At 42.8% G+C, this 14572-nt stretch overlaps 1 protein-coding gene across 3 annotated transcripts in view; it reads right to left on the bottom strand.

Annotated features, from left to right (window-relative positions):
• Positions 1-14572, bottom strand: part of DAB1 (DAB adaptor protein 1) — a 1124084-nt gene that overhangs the window by 443355 nt on the left and 666157 nt on the right. The gene's annotated exons all lie outside the window — the stretch shown is intronic.

Raw genomic sequence — 14572 nt, forward strand, 5'->3', positions numbered from 1 at the left:
ATGTTGTCTGATAACAACCCTAGGAAGTGAGAAAACTGAGGCTATGAAAAGCTAATTGAAATAGCTTCAAGGTGTTACGGGTCATCAATAATGGACCCCAGCCTTGAGCCCAGAACTGACCAGTTCCTAAGTCCTGGCCTTGAACTGCTAAATGATACTGGCCAACACCATTTTATAATCACCTATTTATTAGCTCAGTTCCTTCATAGACTGTGAGCTTCTTTAGGGGAGGAACTGTTTTGTTATCTTATATTCCAGGACAAACCACAGGCCTTGATAAAAAATATTTGCTGAATGAATAAATGAGTGAATGGAATGGATAGAATGGTATCTATGATAAACTTGGTTCTTAAGCATGCTGATAAAAAGTATGGCCATGAGCCCTGGTTGGTGTTGCTCAGTGAATAGAGCATCAGCTTGAGGACCAAAGGGTGGCAGGTTCAATTCCTGGTCAAGGGCATGTACCTGGGTTGCAGGTTCGATCTCCGGCCCCAATCGGGGTGTGTGCAGGAGGCAACCAATTGATGTGTCTCTCTCACATCAATGTTTCCCTCCCTCTTCCCCCCTGTCCCTCCCTTCCAGTCTCTCTGAAAATCAATGGAAAAAATATCCTTGGGTGAGGGTTAATAAAACAACAACAACAAAAGTGTGGCCATGAATGGAAAATGAAAAAAAATGCATATTTTATATTATATGAAACATTTCCCATAGTGCCTTTATCTATCTATAAACTTTTTCAAACCTTTGTGAAGATCAATCACACTGACCTTCGTCCGAAGTGATCACTCCTACTAATGTTGTTAACAAGTTTATTATAACAGAAGGAGGCCACAAAGAACAATGGGCCTAACTTCCTCTTAGCTAAATATTAGTTCTTCCTCTGTGACATGGTGATGATTCCTCACACTGACACTTATTGATTTAATATTTATCCAATGCTTTCTGTATGGCACACATATGCGTGCATGATCCTAAAGCAACAGAGAGAAGTACATGTTCATGTTCTCAGGGGTTTTATAACTTAGTGTGTGAGACAGACGTAAACAGATAATTGCAACACAGTGTAGCAAGTGCCTTCTGAAGACTCTATGTGCCAGAGGGCACAGAAGGAAACTGCCAGGCTCAGCCTGAAGGGTTGGGGAGAAGCTAGCTGTACAATGTAATAATGGCTAAGGGCACAGGCTCTGGATTTGAAGGCTTCTGTCCAAATTTCAGCCTGTCCACACATCATCTGTGTGACTTCAGGCAATTTTTTGAATGCATCTCTCACCTCTCATTTCCCTGCTGCTAAAATGGGGGTGATAATTATACCAACTTCATAAGTTTATCCTGAGGATGAAAATGCCATTACAACATCTAAAGTATGTAGCTCATCAGCCAACACATAGTAAGAGTCAGTAAAAGCCTAAAACGGACTTCCCAGAAGAAACTATTCTTGGACAGTGAGGTAGGAGTTTTTCAGAGACAGAGAGGTATTCCACGCAGAAGGCCTTCCAGGTGGAACACACAGCCTGCAAAATGGTCGAGGGGTGTGAGGTTTGGGTGTTGGGAACTTAAAGCCCACTGTAAAAAATACACTTTACATCACCATTCAGTCCCCATGCGCACACACAACTAAAACCAACATTTCCCAAAACAATATTTACTATTACTGTGTGTTGTGTAATGAACTCTGACCGACACCATTTCATTCTATTCTAATTCTTTAAAAATAATGGTTAAAGTTCATTAAATTGATCTCATGACCCCTTATTGGGTCAAGACCCGCAGTTTTGAAAACACCGAGGTTAGAACACTGTAAGTGCTGAAGTGCTGGCCACAAAAGGAGCAAAACCTGATCACATTACACATTGTGCCTGGTCCTGAGCCTGAATATAAATTGAGAATGATGAGAGAGAGGTGAGGCTGAAAAGACAGTCAGGGTCCTAATCCTATAGACCCTCATAAACCATCAACTTAATCTGCAGGTGCTGTGCAAACTGTGGGATTGTGACATGATGGCTTTAAGGGTCTGGGTGGTCACTCTGGTGCTGTGTGAGGGATGGCTCAGCAGAGGCCAGGCCTGGAGGAGCACCATGGAGTTATGCTTTGGTGAGAGCTCCAAATAATTGTTAGATTCTATTATGATAAATGTTACAGCAAATTACACACCTCATCCTAAAATTCAGTGCCTTTCCCAGGACATCGGACTCTCTATCCCATTTGTGGTTGTACAAAGATTTGGTTGAGAGCTAGAGAAAGCTCAGGGTCTCAGGGCTGCATTAGTAGATTTGCTTCCTCACTGTAAGCGCATCCAGTAGCTACAGTATTAGAGAGGCTTGTCAGGACGTATTTTATTTTCAGCAAGTGATTTGAAAATATTATGCACCTGGTCTGAACTCTAACTCATGGGAAATGATTTTTCATAAATAGAAATGTAATGCATTTTCTGAAATAGGTAGTATGTCATTTAGGTGGCTATCAAAGGCTACTCTGGTAATAAAACTCTGCTGGCATTTGGTGGTGGAGACTATTTTTAAGCAGGGTGTGTTTTTTGTTTTTTTTTTTGGCAAATTAGGGTTTAATGGTTAGGAAAAGTACATTTAATAAGTGCCTACCGAATGCAAGTGTTTTATTCATGCTATGATAGAAGCTGTAATAAACAACCTTCACGTGACCCACTTGCTAGATTAACAGGGTCCCCATTCTCTTGAAAAACCTATTGACTAGGATCCAACGTTAAAGATCTACACCAGTGGCTGGTAGACTCCTCCTTAGATTGCCCCTGTCCTTCTGTTCACATCAGCCTAACTATATACTCAGCATATATTTGTTTATTTAGGTTACACTTGTTATTTTCATCCTGCTGTCTACTAAGCAACATGTACATTGATGCAATATATCTGCAAAAAGGAAGGTTTTTTTTTTTTTTTTTTTATGAAATCTAAGCTGAATGCTTTGGAAGGCATGATCAAATTAATGAACTACCTAAAACATGTTGAATTAAATATTTTGGACAACTCTCAAGGACAGAAGGAAGTAGTAATTTTTAAGTTTTTTTTAAAATACATTTTATTGATTTTTTACAGAAAGGAAGGGAAAGGGATAGAGAGTTAGAAACATCGATGAGAGAGAAACATCGATCAGCTGCCTATTGCACACCCCCTACTGGGGATGTGCCCGCAACCAAGGTACATGCCCTTGACTGGAGTCGAACCTCGGACCCTTCAGTCTGCAGGCTGACGCTCTATCCACTGAGCCAAACGGGTCAGGGCATTTTTAAGTGTTTTTAAGCGCACATTCTACCTATAAGTAACTGACACTGAAAATCATAATGACATGCTTCATGGGTATGGTTTATGCCAGGGTTCTGGCCAGTGGGTCATATTCCCCAAGAAGGTTGCTAAATTAGAACAAAAACAACAACAACAAAAAACTCACACTTACACTTAATTTTAAATAAGCTAATTAACATCTACTAGTATACATATTACTTGTTATTACTCCCTGATATTTAAAATACCTAACTCAGCGGAGTGAAACACTCAAAAATTAATGGTTTAAAGTAGCAATAGTATTTATTGTGCCCATCAATCTGTATTTGGGGCAGTGCTGGGTGGGGCAGTGCTGGGTGGGGCAGTGCTGGGTGAGGCAGTGCTGGGTGGGGCAGTGCTGGGTGGGGCAGTGCTGGGTGGGGCAATGCTGGGTATGGCAGCTCACCTGGGCTGGACTCCCTGTCAGCTGGGGCAGCTGGACGGATGGGACTGGCACCATGTGAAGGCTGGCAAACTCACATATTTGGCAAGTGACATTGAGAAGATTCAAATAGTCACAGACTGGCACAACCGGGACCCTTTGGGCATCTCTTCCTATCTCTATGTGGCTCCTCCCCATCGTCTCCAGCATGGTGGCTTCGGGGCAGCCAGGCTTTTCACAAGTCCATCTGGGCTCCCGAGGCCCATGCAGTAAGAGAGCCTGTGGAGGCTGTAGTGCCTTTTGTGATCTAACCTAATAAGTCCCATAGTGTCCTTTCCACTGTAACGCACCCCGTGGGGGCATTTGCAGGTTCAAGAAGAAGGGACATGGACCCTGGCTCAGATGAGAGGGTCTGTGCATTACAAGAGAGCATGTGGCTGGAGGTACCTTGGCCATCTTTAGATAATACTATCTGCTACAGCTGTTTAACTTACTGCTTTTTCAAATAACTGACTAAAGATTCCTGATATCATTGTGACAGAGGAATTTCTTTGTCATGAGTTGAATTCTCACAACAAACCTAATAGGTACACATCAGGATAGCTATTCTGGGGACTTGGGAGCTTGAGGCTCACAGAAGCTGAGTGACTACAGCCCACCCTCTTCCCATTAAACTCACAGTCTTTCTCCTTCTGATAGGGATCTGGGATTGTGTTTTCTGTCTGTAAGCATCACATACATCCCAAGGCCTATAAACCAGCAGAACCCATTGGAACTTCCAGAGCCAGTGATGAACAAAACGGAGTTTGGGTTATTTCTGTTTCATTGCCCATAATAGTCCAGACACCACCTAGGTGAATGGCTCCCAAACTGTGCTGCACATGACAATCATCAAGGAAAACTTAAAAAAAATAAATAAATCCTGGTGCCCAGGTTGCATCCCATAGCAATTAAATCACAATGTCTGGGGGTGGGAGCCAGGCATCAGTAATTTTTAAAGATTCCCAGATGATCCCAATGTGAAGCAAAGTTAGGGAGCAATGACCTAGATTCTTCCCAATCTACTCTCTCCCGTTTCAGATTTCTATGAGGTCTTGCCCCACCCCCCTCTTTCTTTCCTTCTTACTTGCCCCAAGGATTTTACTCAGACAGTTATCTTCTGCCCAAACCACACACCATAAACTGTAGCTGAGAGCTATCTAACCAGTGTCTTTGCTGTCTAAGTTTTTTTTTTTTTTCTGATCCATAATAGGATGGAGGGGGTATGGATGATGATGATGGCGATGATGATGATGCCTCAACTGCCACATTATTATAAGGATTAAAAGAGATAATGTAGAAGGTACTCAATAAGCTTGTTAAAATATTTGTTGAATGAATGAAAGAATCTGAATAATTCCATTAATTTCTTTTATGACCAAAGAAATTAAATCAACATGAATCTGGTTTCAGGTATTAAACACGGATTAAATATTCATTTTTAGGACACATTTGTTTTAAATTTAACACATGGGTTCATGAATAACACTATAAAGAAACCATTCTTTAAAATATTAATATAAATATCTATGCACAAGGGGGAAATAATTGGGGAATTTTATCTCCTCTGACAAGGAAAAAATAAGGCCATTTAAAGTATTCCTTTCTTCCCTTCAGACAGAGAGTGGAGGTGAGCCACAAAAAAACCAAGCTTGCATGAAAGGGCCATGATAAAAAATGCAGGTGCTGTGAAACATTTATAAGGGCCGAGTGTAAAAGTATGTCGGCTTGAATTTGCAATGACATTTTGGCATAAAACAGATCTCCCACAGGCAGATTTGAAATGCCCAGAGAAGTGTTTAAATGACATCTTTTAAAATGAACAATCATCAAATATGCCCAAGTCATTACCTCAAAGTACTTTGCTAATGAGTCAGGCAAAAGAAATGGCTAAAAATAATTGACCCCAGTTTTACAGCTGAAAGTTGTAAAAAAAACAAAACAAAAAAAAAACAGTCCCCAAAAAGCTATTGTAGGGTCCGAACCTAGAATTAGACATTGGCAACTGTTTAGCATATTAAACACATTAGGACTTGTCTCACTCAGCACAGAACAATTGCCAATGCTTTTTTTAATCACGAATTTCAAATTGCTTTACAAATTACTTGATGTCATATTTCCTCATGTAAATTTTACACTTGCACTGTGCTATGGTTGTTTTTTTTTTTTAAAGACACCCTAATATCTAATGAGATGTTTGCACCAATACCTCATTAGACTTTGTATAATGCTATAAATCAGGCAAAACAGGTTTTATTGTCCCCATTTTGTAGATAAAGGCATTGAGGTCTAGAAAGGTTAATAATTGCTCACGTTTGCAGACTTTCAATTGTACTGCAGGATCATAGTGAAACACAAACCACAGCACAGAGATGGAACTTGTGTCAGTGTTTTTCAGGAAGGAAAACAAGGTAGGAAGAAGGCAATTAATGACTATGGAGTGCGTACTATGTGAAATATGGAACACGGTGTGGAGAATTGCTGATGGTATGTTAAGTCAAAAAAGTAGGATATAAATTGGTTGTACCTAATAATGTCAACTTAAAAATATGTGTAGGAAAAAGATGAGAAGACAATATACCAAAATGTTCATTTTTTATACCATTGTCTCCCAATTTCCTGTTATAAACACCTATTATTTTTACAATAGAAAAGAATGATTTGTTACTTCACCTTTTCCGTTGAGTATCTCCCATATACCAGGCTTTGTTGGAGACACTGTGCTTTGGCAGTGGGGAAGACAGATGAAACTTCTGCCCTTGGGCAGCATACATTCAATCAGTCAGTTAAAACATATTACATGTAGTGATACATGCTATGGGGACTGCACAAATAAGACGATAGAAATGCTCAAGGTGAGAGGGAGGTCAAGTGAGAAAATCTGAGCATGAAGCTGAAGGCTGTGGGAGAGCACCCTCTACAAGACCTCAGGAAGAAGCACTTCTGGACAGGAAACACTGCGGTAGGAGCAAGCCTCAAGTGCTGGAAGAACAGCCTATAGGTCAGAAGACAAGGGGGCAGTGGAAGTAGGTCATCGGGGGCCAGTTCAGTTGTCTGAACTTTACTTAAATGTAATGAGTAGTATTGGAGTTTTTCAAATATGAGTTTGGGATACAAGAATCATGAGTGATCTGATTTACATGTTTTTATCATTTCCTGGAAAATTATGAGAAGTGTGTAAGAAAGGTGGCATTGATTGCTGAGGCTGAGACTGAACTTGGTAAAAAGTCCTGACACTACCTCTTACAACCTCTGAAAACTTGAGCACATCAGACACTGTAGCTAACTCAGCCTTCTCATTGGTACAAAAGGGTGATGGCAGCCACCAGCAAAACCTATAGGATTAGCAAAGCACCCTTCTCTGTGCCACCATCACCTTGTGAGGCTTCTTCCCACGGGGGATTGAAGTGTGCTGCTTCCAGGTCTGCCTGCACTTTAGGGAGTGAGCTCCCTGCGGGGCAAGGACACCATGATATATAGGTTGGGTCCTAAGTGTGTAGTGTGAGGAGGAGTTCAGGTCTTACTCTTCGGGGTCAGATCTGAGATGGAAGCTCTAACATTTTTACTAGCCAGTATAACTAACTGTGGACACGTGACTTATCCTCTGGGATCCTCAGCTTCCTGTTGGTGACAGGAGAACTGGCATATACACTGAGTGGCCAGATTATTATGATCTCTGAACGCATAATAATCTGGCCACTCAGTGTATATCCTATATAATAAAAGGCTAATATGCAAATTGTCCCCTCGACCAGGAGTTCAACCATCAGGCAGGCCGGCCAACTGCCCATGTACCCTCCCCCTGGCCAGGCTGGCCGGACCCCACCTATGCATGAATTCAAGCACCAGGTCTCTAATATACTATCTAATAAAAGAGAAATATGCAAATTAACCATCACTCTGCTACACCCACAAGCCATGCCCACCAGCCAATCAGGAGCAAGTAGGCAAATTAACCCAACCAAGATGGCTGCAGCCACAGAACGAGCAGGAGGCTTGGGTTTTCCCGGCAATGGAGGAAGCCAAGTTTTCCTCACACCCTGGCAGGCCCAGGCCTCCACTCAAGGCTACAAAGTTTCAATTATAGAAGAGAAATAAATCCCAACAAAAATGGCAGCAGCCACGGAGTTGGAGAGAGCAGGAGGCTTGAGTTGCCCCCGGCGATGGAGGAAGCCAAGCTCCCACAGCCCTGGCCTGCCTTGGCCTCTGCTTAAGGCTACAAAGTTTCAATTATAGAAGATAAATAAATCCCAACAAATATGGCTGTGGCCACAGAGCGAGCAGAAGGCTTGGCTCCACTCAAGGCTACAAAGTTTCAATTATAGAAGATAAATAAATCCCAGATACCAGGGCCTTCACTTGGGTTGCCAGGGGGCGTGGCCGGCCTGCAAACCACCACAGGCCCCTTGCCTAGGCTGCCCCATGCACCAAAGGAACCACCACCCTGATCCGGGACACCCTTCAGGGCAAACCAGCTGGCCCCCACCCATGCACCAGGCCTCTATCCTATCTAATAAAAGAGTAATATGCAAATTAACCATCAATCCAACACACAAGATGGCTGCCCCCATGTGGTCAAAGATGGCTGCCCCCATGTGGACACAAGATGGCCAGCAGGGGAGGGCAGTTGTGGGCGATCAGGCCAGCAGGAGAGGGCAGTTGGGAGGGACCAGGCCTGCAAGGGAGGGCAGTTGGGGGTGATCAAGCCTGCAGGGGAGGGCAGTTAGGGGTGACCAGGCCGGCAGGGAAGGGCAGTTGGGGGGGGACCCAGGCCTGCAGGGGAGGGCAGTTTGGAGCAAACAGGCTGGCAGGGGAGCAGTGAGGCATCAATCAGGCTGGCAGGGGAGTGGCTAGGGGGTGATCTGGCTGGCAGGCAGAAGTGGTTAGGGGCAATCAGGAAGGCAGGCAGATGAGCAGTTGGGAGCCAGCAGTCCTGGATTGTGAGAGGGATGTCCGACTGCCCGTTTAAGCCCGATTCTACTGGGATCAGGCCTAAACGGGAAGTCGGACATCCCTCGAGGGGTCTCAGATTGGAGAGGGTGCAGGCTGGGCTGAGGGACACACCCCCCCCCAATGCATGAATTTCATGTGTGTGTATATATATATATATGTGTGTGTGTGTGTGTGAGTGTGTGTGTATGTGTATATATACACATACACACATACTCACACACACTGAGTGACCAGATTATTATGTGTTCAGAGATCATCATAATCTGGCCACTCAGTGTATATCAGAATGAGATAGCACATGTAAAGTGCTTAGCATAGTGCGTGGCATTAGCTAATAGGGAATATGTTATCGGTATTTGTGTTGGATCTCTTCCATGACCATGGTCCACCCTTCTCCATCCTTCTCTGAGCTCCAGAAGAGGGATATGATTAGAACCACAGGGTCAGGCAGACCTGAATGCAGATCTTTACTCCTCTGTTTACCAGCAATGTTTACTTTTAGCACCCTGAGCCTTAGTTTCCCCTTCCGGAAAGGGGGGATATTGACGCCATACCTAATGGGCTTTTGTAGGTAGGATAATTGTGAAACATATTTAAGCCCTTCCCATTGGTGTACTGTATATGCATTTAGTAAATCTTCATCATTGTCATCATCCCTGTGATATGCAAGAAAGAAAGTCCTTCATTAACCATAAAGGATCACACACCTGGAAGAGATGTATTAAGGGTTAGTCACAGGAAGTTTTGCTGCTGCAGGAATATGAGGAGGCTGTCGTTCCCTGAAACTTGTTGCCTTTCTCCTTTCTGCCCTTTACAGGTTCGATGATCGCTGTGTGCTCTAAGGTTGGGCCCTGGCACACCCCTTCCAGGAAACCTTCCCTAATTAATTATACTTCATCTACTCTTTTATGCTCCAAACACACAACCCTTAGAAGCACATTCACATTCACAAAACAGATGAGTTAGGGTTAACCAGTTGTAGCAGTAGAGGATTTCTCGGGATTGCTTTAAATCCTGCTCTCTCAAAGTGCAGTTTAGTCACATGCAATTTACAAACATCTGATTAACACTGGGGGTGCTGGGACATGGCTATTGCCCAAATTAAGGTCCAGATTTTATTTGGGCTCCTAGTGCATGTATGTTAAACATTGCTTTGCTAGTCTTTGGAGTTTGCTTTGCCCCACTCAGTCTCCTATTAAAGTCCCCATGGAGGGGACTCTGACTTGAGTTTTCTTTGCCTTCAAGGAGGAAATACACCAAATGGCTGTTGCTGTAGGCAGGGCTCAGAGGCAGGTAGGCTGCCAAGCTGATTTTGACAAGCAAAGTGGTTGATACCTGTTGTACTGTCTTTGGTGGCTCTCTGTGATGGAAAGTGCAAGCCTCCTGGAAGGGTACTAATCTGAAAATCAGAAGAGGGGGCCTGTGGGACTTTTACTTACACAGCAAGGAATTATGGAACTAAAGACCAAGATAATAGTTTTAGAATTTTTTTTTCTTAATTTGTTCCTTTGTTGCTCTCTTGATCAATTACGGTAAAAACCCTCCAATGGGATGAACCAGAGGGCTCACTTCAGGTATCACAATGAAGGAGGATGCAGTGGAGAGGGTCCCATTCCTCAGCAGGCTTGAGAGAGGAAGAGCTAAGAGGACAGATATGAGAAATCTTCATGCAATAGTATTGAAGGAAAATGTAAGACAGGCTGAGCCCCAGCCACTTATGGAAAAGAAGGAAAAAGAAGACAAGGACCTTTGCATTTGGGGGCTCCATGATGTTAGGGACAAGCCCTGAGGAGCAAGGCAGAGGCTCCAAGAAATCAGACACAGATTTCTTCAGGAAAGACACGGAGGAGCAAGCTGGCCAGCAGCCCTGCCTCCCTGCAGGCTCAGGTCTGTACACTCAACTTGTAGGGATGATGGGAGGGACCCAGTCTAGAGAAGGGAAGAACTGGGGTAGAGTGCAGATGCTGGTTCCTCTTCACTCCCCTCTGGTCTGGGTGGGAACCCACTGGAGGCTCATGGTGAACCCTCACTAACAGTCTCCAGCTTCAGCCATAGACTGCCACCTGGGTCATGGCAACCACTCCAGACTTCCTCACTGCTTATGGCCCTGCTCTTGCTCTGTGTGGACCCACACCTCGCTCCTGACCTTGACTCTGCCTCAGGATTAATATCTGCCCTAGTTCTGGCACCTAGCTTTTGTATTTGGTGTCTCTGGTTCTCCACTCTTGGTTATCTGCTAAGGACTCCAGCTTGGCCAAGTTCTCCCCCATGTCTATCCCTTGTAAACAATGGTTACAATCTACTATTAACAGTCTCCTTCCATTCTTCATCTATCCTTCTTTAAACACCTACACATACACACTCACATATACACACATATATATGTATATATATTTTTTTTTAAAAAATGAGATGGCAAAATAGTCATTGTTCTACATCTTGTTTTTCCCCACTTTGACAGTATGTCATGAACATTTCTCTCTCTCTCTCTCTCTCTCTCTCTCTCTCTCTCTATATATATATATATATATATATATATATATATATATATGAATCAGGGGGGCCCAGCCTGTGCCCTCGGGTAGTGGGCCTGAGCGGTGCTTCCCTTGTGGGAGCGCACTGACCACCAGAAGGCAGCTCCTGCGTTGAGCATCTGCCCCTGGTGGTCAATGCATGTCATAGTGACTGGTAGTTCTGCTGTTCAGTCGATTTGCATATTAGCCTTTTATATATATATATATATATATATGAATATATATATATTTTTCAACACATCCTTTTAACAGCTGAATAATATTCCATAATATAAATTACCATAATGTATTTAACCATTACTGTATTGAACATTGAGGCTTGATTCTTTCTTTTAGCATTATAAATAATATTGTAATAAGCATCCTTATACACAGGCATGCTACATTCTTTATTTCTATTGAAGACATGCAGTTCTTGCAGTGGTCCCTGAGTGCATGGGTGTGACTGACTGCCTTAGGATGGACTTGCTGTGTCAGGTGGTAGGCATTCAGTCTAAAACTGCTATAGATGCTGTACTGCCCGATGTAATAGAGGAAAATGTATAGCTAGACTCACTTATCGCTCACTAGCTGTTGAATTGGGGCAAATGATTTGGGTTTCTGAACTTCAATTTCCTCATCAATAAAATGGAACTAATATGTATTTTGAAGGACAGAGGTAATAAATATATGCCACCTGGCACAAACTAGAAGCTTAACACTTATTAGTAAGTTACATCTTCTTTATTATTTTTCTGTTATTAAAGGGCAAATACTAAACTTACTATTAGCAGAAAAATAAAACCCAAGGTCACATGTCTGGAAAACCCACAGGCTAATCCCAGCTCTCCCATTATTTGGCCTTAGCCTGTGCAAATCATTTGAATCTTCTGGGCCTACAAACCCATAATTATTGACAGTGGGGGGTCATAATAAGCTGCCACTAGGTCCTTTTGCAGTTCCATGATTTCTGTAATTGGTTATTTTATTTCCAGGGCATTAGTAGGACAAAATGATTGGCCTTTCAGATCTATACAGGTTATTTGCTCCGAGACAGAGGCAAGATGAGAAAAAGAAAAAACAACAACAACACCAAAAGCATCCCCGGCCAGGTCCTTGAATACATGGTGAAGAAACACAGTTGGTCCCTAAAGAAGACACCACCTTCTCTGGGGCCTCAGCTGTTGGCACATCTCAGGTTGCACGATATCTACTAGGTTCTGTAACTTTCTCATTACAAATAGGGGCAGTAAGTGTCTCTGCAGGGACTGGGGAGTAGGAAATAGGTTGTTCTCTAAGCACTTTTCAAAAGAGCCAGCCCCCATTCCCCATCCTTCCAGGCAGGTTTCATCCCCCTAACACACTCTCAAAGCCTCCAGGAACCATGACCCTACAATCTGTTCTGTGGTCCAATTACCTGTATCTACACTCAACATTCAGCCCTCCTGTCTAACTGATGGTTGTAGTCCCAGAGTGTGGCTTTCTTTTGCCTGACAGAAGCCCAAGAAACATTTGCTGAGTGAAACAGAATTGTGCAATTGTTTTTTAATAGAGTAAAACTGATTAAATACTCTAATTTAAGATACAAGCCTCCTCCTTTACTCAGAATACTTTTTTTTAATAAATGCAGCTAAATTGAAAATATGACTCATAGATCATTAGCATGGGAGATATTTTCAGGACTGTCTACCCCAAGACTGTCATTTATTAATTTATTCAACTAACGTTACTGTGTCTTAGAAAAGGAAACTGAGGTCCAAGTAAGTTCCATGACAATCTCAAGGCTGCACAGTTGGCTAGCGGAGGAGCTGAGACCGGCCCTTGGGCTTTCTGACTCCTGATTTAGTGCTTACTTAGTTTGCTGTTGCAGTACAACCCATACATTTCCCCTGTGATTGTTTTCTCCTAAGTTGTCATGTAGTAGAATATTTGTTTTGTTTTTTAGCTGACAAACTAGAAAGTCCATTAATAATGACTGGAGAAACCACTGGGTTTTTGATAGAAAATGTCATTCATTCAACAAAAATGGTGTCTAAACAATAAGTCACGGAGTTTTAAACCAAGGTGAGGGCTTTGAATTGTATGCTCCTCCTGCTCCCCACCCCAATATTATCTGAAATCTGACCCATATCCAAGGTGGAGCATCGATATAATTGGAACTTGCAGAGTTTTGGAGTCAAAACTGGAATAGATTCTTATATAGTGTACGTTGAATATAATATACAGGTAGATATTTTTCAGAGCTGAGAAGGATGTAGCTTCACATACTCAGAATAAAAACTTGAAATGTTCAACCACCTGCAGGGAAGGCTTGTACTGCAACAACAACAAAAAAGTATGAACTTTGGAGCTGAATGGACCTGGATTCAAATTCTGACTCTGCCACTTCACATCTGTGTGAATTAGAAACTCCTCCATCTCCACTGAGCCGCAGGGGGTAAAACAGGGATAAGAATAGCTTCTTCATAAGGTTGTTGGAAGATAACATGTGAAACAATATAAAAGTGCCTGGTACAATGGTTGGCAGGTATCAGTGGAGCTGAAGCCAAGCAAAATGTGGATAAAATGAATTCCACAAGTATCAACAGCCAAGTTGAGAATAGCTACCAAGGAGGGTCTATACTGTAACCAATTGTTCACCAAGGAGGACTATGGTCTATACAAGGCCCTACATGGGCAATGCCAAGCTTTTTCTACAGGACAAGGAGAAAGAGTGGCCTCTTGTAAAAGCAGAGTCGTTTCCCATGAAGTGACACTTGTGATACTTCCTGGCAAGAGAGGAAAAGAAGCTCTTTGCAACTCAGGTTGAGATCGGTCAAGTAAAGTTATCTAGAATAAGTTAAGTGAGGTTCTAATAGGTAGAAAGAGAGGGACTAATAGTCCAGAAAGGAGCATCAGGGACAGCAAAAGCTCAGAGAATGGAGTGTGACCTATCTATTCTGTGCCTTGGAGCAGAAAGAGAGAGTACTGGAAAAGAGGAAAGGGAAGAAGAAACTTTTTTTTTAAATATATTTTTATTGATTTCAGAGAGGAAAGGAGAGGGAGAGAGAGATAGAAACATCAATGATGAGAGAGAATCATTGATTGGCTGCCTCCTGCAGGCTCCCTACTGGGGGTTGAGCCTGCAACCCAGGCTTGTGCCCTTGACTGGAATCAAACCTGGGACCCTTCAGTCCACAGTCCAACACTCTTTTTTTTTTTTTCTTTTCAAATTTTTATTAAGGTATTATATGTGTACATATCTTACCATTGCCCCCCACCCCCACCCCACTCCCATACATGCCCTCACCCCCCAATGTTTTGCATCCGTTGGTTACTCTTATATACATGCATATAAGTCCTTCAGTTGATCTCTTATTTCCCCCACCTCTCCCTAACCTTACCCCTGTAAT

Source organism: Plecotus auritus (genome assembly GCF_963455305.1).
Source record: "Plecotus auritus genome assembly, chromosome: 2".
In the NCBI taxonomy this organism is placed as follows: domain Eukaryota; kingdom Metazoa; phylum Chordata; class Mammalia; order Chiroptera; family Vespertilionidae; genus Plecotus; species Plecotus auritus.